We start from the raw sequence: 14,217 nt of genomic DNA on the forward strand, positions 1-14,217 counted from the left end.
AGCTCTGCTGGCTACTTTCCAGCATAGAGGCTTAAAATGGAGCCTGCATTTTTTTTGTTTCATCTCTTCAGAGGCAAATATACCGAGCCATTGATGAGGTTATTTTAGGATTACAGCACGGTACAATTGCTTGCTGTTATTCTGACAGTCATTTATCAGGAGCCACTTACACATATTTTACAAAGCTCTTCAAAAAACATGGCTACCCGAGAATGCTTCACGCAGCACGTTTCAGATGTGCCTTTGTGCACAAGTTGTTTGTGTCTCAGTAGCAGCGAAAAAGCCATTCGGATGTGTTGGTTGCTATAGTAATTACTTTCCTTGGGAGCTAAAATAATAGCTTACAGCTACTGCAACTCGCTGCTGTGTAGGCTGCCTTGAACCAGAGACACTTCTATTTTGTTTTGGGGGGGGCTGGGGACTGTACTCTAATGAATGCTGAGAGACAGATTTTCCTCTCTATGCTTGTGCAGCTAATTTTGAATTTAACCTTTCTAGAGGATGTGTCACAGGTCTAAAGGTTCGAAAACAAAAGCAGCATATGAAATGGTAGGACAGCCTTGCGGCTGAGGTTTCTGATGGGGGTGAAGATTTGGATTTGGTTTCCATTTCTGTTACTGAAAACTGGTAGGGATGGGACTGAAGGCCATGCTGATTTTCAGACTGGTTTTCAGTGCTGAGGGTGCTACAAAGCAATGGGTAGGGGTCTCACAGGAATTTCAAAAGCACCTAAGCAAGTCAAGTGGGAACGTGATGTGGACAGCTCTGCATCATTCAATATTTTTTTCACTGGTGATGGCACTGGTGAAGTTACTGTTGTATGGCCTTGCAGCTCTGGAGAGGGTAAGGGGCCTCATTGTGCATAAAACAGCCTTTCAGAGCAATCTCCCAGCTGGCAGATGCCAGCTCCCCCCTCCATCTGCAGGCATAGAACCTTTCTGAGCTACATTTTAAATTGCAGTCCTGTGGGCTGTGGGACTTTCGCTTGAAAGGGCACTGTGCAGAAGTGTTTCCCAGCGGTAGGACAAGCTCTGTGCTCATTGTCATGAAGGAGGCACAGAATGGGAAGGTCTGTAAGTCATTTCAGACTCCTGGCCCAATGAGCCAGGGATTTTTGTGCAGCTTGCAAGCAGGTGGGCTGGCACGGCATGGCATTTCTGGTATCTGTGAAGGAAGCAGAAGAGAGGGAGGAGCAAGTGGCACAAGAAATGATCAGACTGATTACCCTCCTGCATCAAGAAGCAGCTGCAGGGCCACTGCAGCTCAAGTTCATGACTCACAGGGGTTGACCTACGTAGGGTCCCAGCATCAGCAACAAGTACTAGTTTGGTTTTGCAGACAGAGACTGGCAAAAGGGGAGGAGGATATTAAAAAGGGCTCAGAGAAGAAGCAGGAGGAGCTAGGATGAAAGGAGAGAGAGAGCAAATAGGGAAAGTGTTTTGCCTTACAGCAGTGTCCTAAAAAATTTGCTCTCAGATGTATACAGGGCTGCATCAGCAACTGGCATGGAGATGCCAAAAGGAGATAAAAGAACTGGATCATCTGCTAAAGGCCGCGAACGCAAACAGTTCCTGTTTGAATAACAGCAATACACAAAGATGCAGGGAGGGAGGGTGTTTGGGGAAACCACAGGACAAAACTGGGCCTTCGGATGTGAGGAGGGTGTGCTTGGCTTGCAGGCAGCAGAAAAAGAACTTATTTCACACATGTAGATGTGCAGTTCCCGCCCGTGCCCCCCCCCCAACTTAGGCGTAGCATACCCAGCTTTGCTGCTGAGTGTAATGCGTTACCAGCCGACTTAAAGCAGCCTAGCAGGGAGTTACAGGAGCATTTCCCTTCTCCCCAGGCCATGCTGAACAAAGCACCCTTTGACACACCAGCATGTTTCTATATGAGGCTTGTATTTAACGACACTGGTACAACTAAAGCCAGGTGACTTTTTTGAGGAGGGATAGCCCTTGAAAGCCAAGGGTGATGCTGAGAGTGCAGTGAAGGGCAGTCTGGGACTGCTCTGACAACCAAACCACAGGCCCTGCACTTCTCCATATGCCCTGGAGCCCCGTGCAGGCAGGGAGAGCCTGTGCATGCTGGGCATGGGGGGCTCAGCCTGCCCGCCTGTCCTTCCAGCCCTGGGCAGACGCTTTGTGCCCAGCCTGCAGCTGGCACCAGGCTGGTGGGAAGTCAAGAGGACATGGTTTTGGCGTTCCCAGGCCCCCTTCCCCTCACAGTGTGGATGTAGCCAAGATTACTTGTGTATTGCCTCTAAGCATAACGCCTAAAGATCACGGAAATCCCAGGGTAAGACAGGATGATAGACTTTGTCAACGAAACCCTTGAACAAAATGATACTGAAAATCTGGAAATACTTCATTGCAAGGACTCACAGCTCTTTCTTTCATTTTTATTTTTTTTTAATGATTAGAGAGCCATACTTTTAATTCTCAACAGTCAGATTGTGCAGGCATCAGCTATGAGAACTGTGAAGTGTCTGTTCTGTATTAAACTTGTTGTGATGTTTCAATTTTTTTTATCTGAGAATTTCCTATGGCCTTTTTATAAAGCTCTTGGGCTAAGTTTTCAACTATTGTATCAGAAAATGCGGCTGCATTTTTAGCCCTGGTGGGTTGTGGTGTACCAAAATCTTGAAATCGTCACTGAAGCACTCCAGTAGAAACAATATTTGAGATGCAAAATCCTAAATGCAAGAGGAAAAAAGAAGTATTTCCCCGGCAAGAAGCTTTAAGAAACAAAAAAGTAAATCAAAAGGCATACGGAGATAAAATTTCACAAGCAATCCAATGTATTACCTGATTCTATAGATTATCAGCTGTCTTTGAAAAATACCACCTGTATTCTCCTGCAGTTTTAGCAGAGCAACAAAATTTGTTTCTTTATCCAAAATGGGGTCAGGCGTGGGAGAATCTTAGCTTTCCTTAAACAAGAAATCTGCAGCTGTCATGGGGACTTAAAATCATAATTAAAAACATGATCCAAGAATGAGATGCAGTCTTAAGTCACCACAAGGTGAACAAAATAATTCAGACTGTCTTTTTTAACCACAAAAAAATTACTTCTGATTTTTAAGCCACAGTTTGAAGAGAGCAGGACAGGGCTAATTCGTGACTTTTGATTTCTAGGATGGGCAGTACTGATCTAAAGAATCATCAATGAGAGTACTTCTGAACTATTAGATTTTTCTTTGAGTTAATTTGAGAGTAAATTTTGTTATTAATTATTTTATATTTGACATTTGCAATAAGCTGCTAATGACTCAGAACATGCACTTTAGGAAGCCTTGTTATATTAAAAGCAAGAGCTGCAGCTACCTCGAAAACTCAGGGGAGGCTGCAAAAAACTTCTACTGGAGAACTAGTTTGTGCTAGATAAGTATTCTTGCTGGTGTGATTGTGATTTCTTCTCAGCAGGAACTCTTCTTCAGCATAGACATCATAAGATAAAAAAAATCTCGAAAGTTTGCTCATACATAAAATTACAAAAAATCTTACATCAATGTCTGGTAGGTAGCCTGTCGAAATGTGTGGCTCAGCTGGACAATGCACGAATGCTCCTGTGAAGTGGAGTGTGAATAGGTGAAGTGTGTCACCCAAGGAAGTGTATCAAGGACACCCTAAGGACATGCTTCTTTAAGTGCAACTTCCTAGCCAAGTCTCTGGAGCTCTTAAAGAATCAGCAATGATACTCCACAGACTTTATTTGTATAGACTTTATTTGTATAAACAGCATTTCGTCAGGCAAGGAGAGTGAGCAGCTGTGGAGGAGCTCAGGTAGTGAATTGTCTTGCAATTGCATAAGAGAAAGCTGACTGCATATAGATATCTGCCATGCGTTCACTGAAACGGATTCCTCCACCCCCACCACAATGTTGTCATCTTTCACTGCCAGCAGCAGCAGCAGCAGCCCTTTAATTGACACAGGTTTAGCTGCTGTCAGTTAGGGTAAAGTGAAAGTGGGATTTTTTTTTTTTTCCCTCCTCGAGAAAGCAATTGAAGCAATACTTGGGAACTCATCCACTTTGCTGCAGTCGTCGTCCTTGTGCTAGTGCCCTGCTTGGGTGTCTGGGAAGGTGGCAAAAGTCGTGCTACAGGGAAATCACAAAGGATTTACATCAAGGCTACTACAGCTAACTAGGTGAAATAGTACAAAATGTTTTATTTGGCTTTAGCCAGCAGAACGTTCTTTGTATTGGGTGAAAATAAGCGGAGACAACATTTTAATGATAATCAATAAAACTAATCCACGTGTACCACATACAGCACAAGGACATTAGTAAGCAGAACTGCTTTGATCTTACAAAGTGTTTGTGCTGTACAACGTACATTAAACCACTCCAGGAGCCCAAGCAAAGTTATCTATAAGGCGGTTTGTGCTCTGGGGAGGCAGCATCTCCAGCCAGCACGAGGTTGGGAAAACCTCTGCACTTGCACCCAGTCTCACTCTGTAGACCTTCTTGCCTACCGGTTAGTTCAAAATCCAGCACTAATTTGCATTCCTGACACAGCAAGCAAAGTAGTCCAGTAGTGCTGCTCCGTCCTGGATGGAAAGAGACAAAGGAAATTAAGATTAGAAATAAAATACAATAACTTGTAGGAAAGCATCTGACGCTCAGACATTCTCTCAGACACTGAGCTTTATGCTCCAGTTAAGTTTTTGCCATCAGAGCAAGACAGAAACTACAGGATATCATTTAAATTTCTATTTTAGAAACTCATATCCTTTCTGGTAGCTCTTCTTTACAGGTGCTTACCAAACAGTGATTCTGGGAAACATCTGCTTCACAAATTGATCACTGCTCATTTTTAGGAACTGTTGCCTATTATAAATCCAGAATTGTGACCCATTCCTCCTTGGGGCTTGCACTGCTCAGGAACAAAAAGCACTTCCAAAATCTCTGTCTTTAAAACGAAGCAGCTATTTTAACAGAGGGAAGACAGTCCTGGTGTCTGGGTAGCTATGCCCACAGACAGCAGTTCAGGTTGTAAGCAAGAGTTAGAACTGGCTAAGGGCATGGTTTGTGTCCATGGGATGGGAAAGCTACTTGCCTCCTCAGCAAGAGAAGCTGCCCCAGAACTACTTTGTGTGAACAGCCCCGAGAGCATTATACTGACAGGTAGCCAGGGCCTCTTACCCTGTCAGGACATGTTGGTCAGCTCTCTTTTCCCTCTGCACACTAGGACACCCCAATGGCCTGCTCACCCCTGGCGCTTCTGTGTCCACATTTCCTGAGCCAGGCAGGACAAGCAAGCTGCCTGGGTTTCTTTTAGAGCACTTTGCTATGCACAGGGCACAGCCAACATGCACGCAAATGAACTGCAGGTACACTGCAAGTTCCTCGGTTTAATGGGACCAGGGATGTGTGTAGCAGCTGCAGAACTGCTTTAGGCAAGAGCAAAGGTAGTTTTCTAGGACAGCAAGGCAGCCATGGCTCATTTTGCCTATAGCAGAGCCCTGGAGAGATAAGCTAGTGGTGTTGCCAAGCAGAGTGTGGAATGGCTGCTTAGAGATGCAAACAAGACACCTCTGTGTGGCATACCTACATGGCACTGGAGTTGTCCGCCTTGTCTGGACTTGCTGACAGATCAGCAACCTGCCAGCAAAAGGAAGAAATTTCAGAACTGCAGTTGTTTTATTCTACAGCCCAGAAGAAGCAAAACCAGCCCGAGATGGGGATGTGAAAGTGCCATTACAGTGTCTTGAAGAACAAATGGTGTCTAGTATTCATGCAGAGAAAGGTGACCTGAACCACAGAGAGGAAGTACTGACTAGACAGATATGTTACACTGTTGGTCCAAGAAAGAATGCTGGTGACCAAACAAACGATAAAGGCGAAAAAACAAACATCACCACCCACCCAGGGGCCCCATACTTGGGTAAGAGCTGTGACACTGGGACTTTTATCTCCGCTGTGGCTGCACTAGTGCAAAGAAGTGTAGTGGCTCTGGTCTGCTGGTGTACATCCGCTGTACTTCCATCTGAAAAATGCCACAGGATGACCTGTCAGGTTGCCTTTTTATCCTTTTAACAGAGGGGGAAATACACATGTTGTGGATTACAAAGAAAGAGAATGAAGCATGTGAAGTCAGAAACATACATCACGGAAAATGTCAGGATGAAAGTTGCAAATATAGGCTGATTTTGTCCCCTCATGCCTAACTTGTTGTGATAAAGACTTTAATTTCACAGCCATTCATGCATTTACTCACAGGGCCTCAGCCTCCCTTGGTGCACTGGACGAGCTGTGCCCAGGCAGCAAGCAAGCGCTCAGCCTTTGCTTTCCTCACTCTCATGCGGGGAGCCCAGGTCATGCCCAGCGCACGCTCACCAGCTCTTCTGCTGGTAAAAGAGCGACTTGTTTTCTTCGAAGTATTTTTCACTGCCATGGAGAAGTGCGTCACTGCCATGCAAGGTGAGCAGGTGCTGTAGCCTGCTGCAGAGGACTGAAATGTAGGCAGCTCTTGGCCAGATGTATTCTTAATACTTTTCAAGGGACCACTTGACGTGCTTAAAGCCTGATTCCACAAATAGTGCAATTTTCTTTCGCACTCAGTTCTTAAAATTGATTCTAAGATTGTCAGTTCAGATGTAAGAAAATGAGAAAAAAACAGTAACTAGTTTAAGAAACTGGTTTAAGTGACTTGCCTAATACTACATTGGTCTGAGGAGAAAGCAAGCAACGTCACTGCTTTTAAACTCTGTGTGTGTGTGTGTGTGTTTGTGCACGCACGTGTGTGTGCACACTGACTCTGTATATATAGAAGAGCAGTGGTAAAAAACTCAAACTTTGTATCAGGACATCCAAAAGAAAACCTGAGATTTGTTCATGAGATTTTAAGAATCCTGTGCTCGAACTGACTACAATTGGGTTGCCCCTGGCATGGGAGCATTTCAGAGTCATGTTTCTCAGTTGCAGTCAAAGGAATTAAAGTCTTTTTTTTCAGAAGTACTGACTAGACAGAGGTAAAATTCTCTATGTTTACTTGGAGAATTAAACTTGGAGTTATTTGCAGTCAATCCTTTAAGGAACAATAAACATCACAATATTTGAGATCCTTTTCAAAGTGCTGGCAATAGTGCAAGGCTTGGCGATTCTGCAATGTAGGGCAATGATTTTAGGACCTTACTGGTCAGTGGATCTGACTTCTACCACAGCTGTTTATCAGCCCAAGCACACACCCGTTTAGGTATTCAAGCCAGTGTTAAACATGCTGAGCAGGCATAGTTTCTCTTGACAATAACTACTGTATTGCATGCTTAGTACTTCTGGGTTTTGGCTTCAGAAGATTTGTAATGAGGACCCAAATGTAGGGGTCTACAAACTGCTGGTGGATTGAAAAGAGTAGCAAGTAGCTAGGAGCTGTAAGTGCTGTTCAGCCTAGAGGAGAGCATGGATAAATTGAAATCAAAATCATAAAAAATAAGAACTGAGAAAAAATTTCCAGTTCAGTTTGTCCAGGTATGTTGGTGTTTTCACCATCTGTCTACAGCAGAGGTAGTGGTAACTTCCAGCAGGAGGGTGGTCAGAGGACTAATTTCTTAAGCTGTTGAGAAATTCAAAAAAGGAACAAAACCCCTGCAGATTCATGCCTCAGCTGTAGATAACAAACACCAATGTAACCTTCCTTCACATTGCTACATGCCAGACTTAACATTCAACCTTTGTGCTATGTGCTACACGTAAAAGGGTTTTTGGTAAAAGGGGGTGAGTCCAAATGATTCATGTGGGAAAGCCACACTAAACAGCACTGCTGGAAGGAAGGCTCAAGCTTTGAACACGTGAACTCCAGGAACGCAAAACTTCCCAAGAGCTGTCACCCTCCCCTCCAAGTCAAGATCCCATCCTTGGTTGGAAGCTGAGTTTTGGCTGAGCAAGAACTACAGAATGAAACCCTGTAGCAGCAGTCTCCCTGGCCACCAACATATACAAGCCACTAAGGCACCTTTACTGGTAGGGCTCAGGAGGTCGTGCTCCCCTCATCCTGTCCTGCTGGCATCCCCTGTGGAATGCCTTCTGGATTGTACTGTGGCAGAGAAGCTGTGCAGAGCTCTCCATTTATACTGATCTAGCCCTGAGGTGAAATTACTTTTCCTTCAAAATGGCTTTTTCTTCATTGCAGTCCTCGATGAGGCTTCTGCAGTTGCATGTCCTCAGCTGCAACAGCTCGTGTCAGCAGCAGACACAACACGTTAGAGGGGGAAAACCGTGGCTAGCAGCCCTCGTGTTGAGAAATGTGCTGACATTTTCCCCACAAGCTGCATGTCTACTTATGATTCTCCTCGAGCTGCAGGAAGGTCCCTGGCATTGGTTTCCATCAAACATGCATTGAAAACATGCAACCTGGGGGTAAGATATAATGACATCAGAGAACTGATCACTATAGAAGAACCTTTACGGAAGCAAAAAGTATAAATGGGGGGAAAAAAAAAGACAACTAGGCAAGAGCCATATTAAGGCTATTAAACAGAAAGGTATGGAAGCAGTTTCTGACTCAGATCTTTAAACTGCTGACAGCTGGAAACTGGAAAATATGCTCAGAAACACTCGCTCCATGCATTCAATTTTTTACGTGCTGCTGTGTGAACCCACTGCCAGTATCTGCCAGTATCTCTCCAGTGCAGGATGCTTTGGTACCTTTGGTCTGACCCGTTTTTATGTCACCTCTTGTTGACTCAACCGAAAAGGGGAGATCAGATCTTAGTGTTGTATCACCCCCAACATGATGGCTAAAGGATTAGTTTCACCTCACATTTGAAAGTTTTAGCCAGATCATTTTTAGGTATCATGTTCTTGTCAATATCCCTCTACGAATGTCACTACTGGATCAACTAATGCTAATTATTTTCCCCTTATGGCCAAGTGAACTAAAACCCTTTCCTGTTTTTATTCCAGCTGCTACTTGTATTCCCATGGTACCTAAATACACAGATCTTAGCACTGGAATTGCAATGTGTTAGCATGGTAAGAAACATTTCTCGCTACAACGAGCTAATAGCTTAATGTAGTACAAATTACAGTAAAGGATGTAAGAAACACCAGGCAGGAAAAGCAAGAGGGGAGAAAATTGTACTGGTAACAACATGTACTCCCAAACTATGTGCATAATTAGGTGGTTTACATTCCTACCAGGTTTGAGAATTTTTCTTCATGTCATTGTTCTGCTCTTTATGTAATTATGTGGTTGTACTTGACTGCACGGTGGTAAGTAAATAACACTAATTGCTTTTCTTATTGGAGGGCAGTGGACTGAAACCATGACTTCTGTTTATCAGCTCCAGGTAATAAAATTTTGATGAAAAGAACTATTTCAGGCAGTATTAGCACTTTTCATCTCTCTCTCTCTTTTACTCAAAAGAAGCAGGTCTGACAAGCAACATAACAGTGAAACCCTTCTAGCTGAGTCAGATGCTCAGCTTCAGACTTACATAACTGGGATGTATTTCCATATTCACTCCCTCCTTTTGTATGCACAAGGCACAGACAGAAAGAACGACTGCTCCAAGGCTGCTCACAGTAGCTTAGTGCAGAAGCCTCAATGTCACAACTGAAATATGAAAAATATCTTCACATCTCCTCTGTGGAATAATTAAATATCACATTGAGTCAGCAAAGCAGTGTCTGCTACCAAGTGATATCAGAGTCCATGTGCCACACAGAAGCATGCTGAAAATTTTATGGTTTTTGGACCCCTCAGTAAATAAGAATTTGGTCAAACAGTAAGTTGTTTCCTCACTTCCAGAAAAGTAATTTTAAATATATGGGGGAAAGAAAATTTCTTTATTGCAGAAAATCTAATTATTGCAGCATTTCAAAGCCATTTCTGACTATAACTTTGATACATTCTGTGATTTCTCAGGCTGTTATTTTTTGCAATGGTATGGTGTAAATGTCTACTAAAATCCCAGAGCTTTAGGATATAAAACTAATATACTGGAAACTTCATCTGGCAAGTAAACATTTATGTCCACAGCAGAAAAGAAACATCAGTAGTATATTTAGAAATAAGTTCAGTGCCAAGAAAACTAAGTTTAATGTTCACAGATGGCATGTTCCTCATTGACTGTTTGAACCTACAACAGATGTATTTACAGCTTCAGCCCTGTGGACTGTGTGCCCTCAAAGCTGAAATGAATTTTTGTTAAAAATCAAAAATATGTACAAGTAATACTGAAAGAAAAACATAAATTAAGAAACAAAGACAAAAGAGAAAACAAGAAGATGAGAAACACAGCAAGTCAAGCTAAACCAAATGTGTGTGTTTGTAGATAAGATTATTAGATGAGCTACCTGGGAGATGCAGATTCAAATCCTGCCAGGCAGAATGGGAAACTGAACCTCCTCCCACATCTTGGAGGAGCACGTTTACCACTAGGTTTCAGGATAACAGAAAATTTTAAAATAGTAAACCATTTGCTTTTTTTTCCAGCTTACTGGTACCATTTCAGGTTAAACAACACATTTTGTTTGACACAAGTGTGGGGTTTGGGGTTTTTCTCCTCTCTCACTGAAACAAGAAGAAAAGAATAACATTTATTTTGACTGTTTTCTGAATTACTTCCCTTCCTCTTACTTGGCTGCTCAGCTGAATCTGCAATTACTCGCACACTCTCCATCAACCTCTTTCCAGCACGGTTCCACTCCACATCCACCTGAGTTTGGCAGCCATAGCAGCTGAAACTAATTCAGCTAGAAAATCCTGTAAACCACTTACAACATTGAAAGTCTTCTTTCTGTGCCTCCATCCATGAGGGAGCCTTCTCCTGAACAAACGGGCGTGATATAGATTGGATAGGTGATCTGCAAGATGGGTAGAAAATTGTCTAACAGACTGCACTCAGAGGATGGTGATCAATGTTTCTTACTCAGGCTGGCAGCCTGTCACAAGTGGAGTCCTCCAAGGATTGACACTGGGCCCCGCACTGTTCATCTTCACAAATCATCTGGATGAGGGGACTGAAAGCACTTTCACCAAGTCTGCTGATGACACTGAACTGAGTAGTGAGGTAGACACATGAGAAGGGAGAGCTATTATACGGAGGGATGTGTACAGGCTGGAAGAGTGGGCTAGGAAGAACAGTATGAAGTTTAACAAAGACAAGAGCAAAGTCCTGCACGTGGGATGACATAAATGAAGAGCTCAGTACAGGCTGGGACCTGTGGGGATGGGGAGCAGCGTGCTGAAAGGGACCAGGAGGTCCTGGTGGACAACAAGCTGCACTGCATCTACAGGGGTATTACTAGCAGGGATAGAGACACGATCATCCCACTCTGTTCAGTGCTTGTCAGACCACACCTGGAGTACTGTGCCCAGTTCTGGTCCCTATGTTTCAAGGAAAACATGGACAGGCTGCAGAGGGTCCAAAGGAGGGCCACGAAGATGATCAAAGGGCTGAGCAACCTGCCCTATGAGGAAAGACTGCAGGAGTTAGGTCTTATCTCCCTGGAGGACAGAAGGCTCAAACTGGGGGACCTCATCGTAGCATTCTTCGTCATAGCACTTAAAGAGTACAAAGAGGATGGATGCTCTCTCTTCACAAGGAGCCACTCGGAGAAGACAAGGGGCAACATGAATTTTTTTTTACAGTGAGAACAATGAATCACTGGAACCCAGGGACATGACAGTCTCCATTGCGAGAAGTTTTCAAGATGCAACTGGACAAGGTGCTAGATAATCTCACCTAGGCTCTCTCCCACAAAAGGATGGACCAGATGATCTCTCCAGCTCCCTTCCAGCCTGGGCTGTTTGATGGTTCTAAGATTCTACGCAAACAGGCATGGGGTACAAGAGCCATCTTCAGCAACATCTCCCTGAAGAAGAAACCCTGAGCAGACCGACCTACTGTTTGCATTGCTAGCAGACCTGTGTGCAATGCCGTGCAGTACGAGTACACATGGGCACTGTCAGAAGCAATAGTGCCAGTCACAGGGCCCTGGGGGGCACAGACAGCTGTCCAGGCAGCTCTCCATGCTCATCGAGCTCACAGGGAGCACATTTAGTGCGATACTGTTCTGCATCTGATGGACCAGTACAAGTTGGGGACTGAACTGTTGGAGAAGAGCACAGGGGAAAGGGACCTGGGGGTCCTGGTGGACAGCAGGATGACCATGAGCCAGCAATGTGCCCTCATGGCCAAGAAGGCCAATGGCATCCTGGGGTGTATTAGAAGGGGTGTGGTTAGTAGGTCGAGAGAGGTTCTCCTCCCCCTCTACTCTGCCTTGGTGAGGCCGCATCTGGAATATTGTGTCCAGTTCTGGGCCCCTCAGTTCAAGAAGGACAAGGAACTGCTGGAGAGAATCCAGCGCAGGGCCACAAGGATGATTAAGGGTGTAGAGCATCTCCCTTGTGAGGAAAGGCTGAGGGAGCTGGGTCTCTTTAGCTTAGAGAAGAGGAGGCTGAGGGGGGACCTCATTAATGTTTATAAATATGTAAAGGGCGACTGTCATGAGGATGGAGCCAGGCTCTTCTCAGTGGCATCCAATGATAGGACAAGGGGAAACGGATATAAGCTGGAACATAGGAGGTTCCGCTTAAACATGAGTGTAATAAGTAATATATTAGAATTTGCCAATCAAATAGAAACCACCATCTCTCAGGAACTAACTAAGATATATATTAGTTATTGTTTAAATATTAAATACTAACCAATTATCGTTTAAATACTAACTGTTACATCAACTGTTGTATGGATTATTGCTGTAAAATGTTAGAAGTTGTAAAGTGCTAGTCCCTGCTGTAAAATACTAGCTGCCCAGGAGAAAGCTGGTGAGAAAAGAAAACACAGATAAGACGGACACCGGCAAGGCTGTGACTCACGTCTCACACCTCTGCAGGGAGGAAGGGATGCACAGAAACTGGCCCATGTAGGAAAGATAAGGGCTAATAAAAACTAACATATGCCTTCAGATAGTGACAGGTAACGCGATCAGATGTCCACTCAAGGACAGACCAGGCTGGAACCAGTTTGGCTCTGCAAGCTCAGCCAAATCAGAGATTTTAGGGAAGAGGTGAAAAGTACACAGTGAGGAAGACCTCCGGCCTTCATCCTGAAGATCCCTGCCCACGACCACCAGGAGGCATGTCGAGGAGGAGCCTGAGGCGGATCCTGAGGCGGGGACTATGGAAATGATCTCCTGGGAGAGACTGACCTTTTTTGGGGGGGGCTCTGAGTGTGTTGTATAAATACAAGAAAACTGCCACGGCGGGTGTGCGTCTTGGTGGAGCGGAGACTCCCGGCGCACCCAGCGCTGTTTGCTTGCTTGCCCTAAATAAATTTTAACTATTAATTTTACAGTTATTGGCTGTTGAGAATCATTTTCTCGCCAAACTATTGAAATTAACCTACAACATGAGGAAGAACTTCTTCCCAGTAAGGGTAACAGAACACCGGAACAGGCTGCCCAGAGAGGTTGTGGAGTCTCCTTCTCTGGAGATGTTCAAAACCCGCCTGGACACGTTCTTGTGTGATCTGATCTAGGTGGTCCTGCTCCGCCAGGGGGATTGGACTAGATGATCCTTTGAGGTCGCTTCCAACCCCTAACATTCTGTGATTCTGTGTGATTCTGTGATTCTTGTGACCCCGGCGGCCCACATGACCGAGCACAAGGGTCCCTCGCTGGGCGCGGGGCTCAGGGCTGGGTGTGGAACTAACGGCCGTGCGTGAGGAAGCGTCCCGGGAGCGGCCTCCGGGCTCCCCGCGGCCTCTGCTACCTTGGCAACTCGCGGCTGCGGCACCGCTCACAGCCGGGAGACGAGACGCACCGGTCGCGCCGCTGGCCCGGCCGCTGCTCGCGGCCCGCAGCGCCGGGGCCCGCGCCTCGGCGCCCCCCGCCCCCCTCATCAGCCGGCGGCGCCAGGAAGGAGACAAAGGCGGCGGGGGCTGCCAGGGGAGGCGGCTGGCGAGGAATGGGCTCCCAGAGCGGGGCCCTCGCCGCGGCCTCCCGCCCCCACCGGCCGCTGCGCAGCCCGGCGGCCTCGCGCCCGCCGCCAGCCTTTTCCCGAGCCCTCAGGTCCCACAGCCCGACCGACGGGAGGGGCGGTGCCGAGGCAGCCTCGCGGAGGGGTGACGGGCGCGCTCGCCGGCCAGTCGCCGCACCCGCGGTGCTGATGGGCACGACTGCTGGCCTATCGTCTCGGCGCTTTCGCCCCCTCCCAGACTCGGAGCCAATCGCGGCGTCGGTGGCCGGCGAGGAGGCGTGGCCCGCTC

Source organism: Tauraco erythrolophus, chromosome 2, assembly GCF_009769465.1.
Source record: "Tauraco erythrolophus isolate bTauEry1 chromosome 2, bTauEry1.pri, whole genome shotgun sequence".
Taxonomy (NCBI): Eukaryota; Metazoa; Chordata; class Aves; order Musophagiformes; family Musophagidae; genus Tauraco; species Tauraco erythrolophus.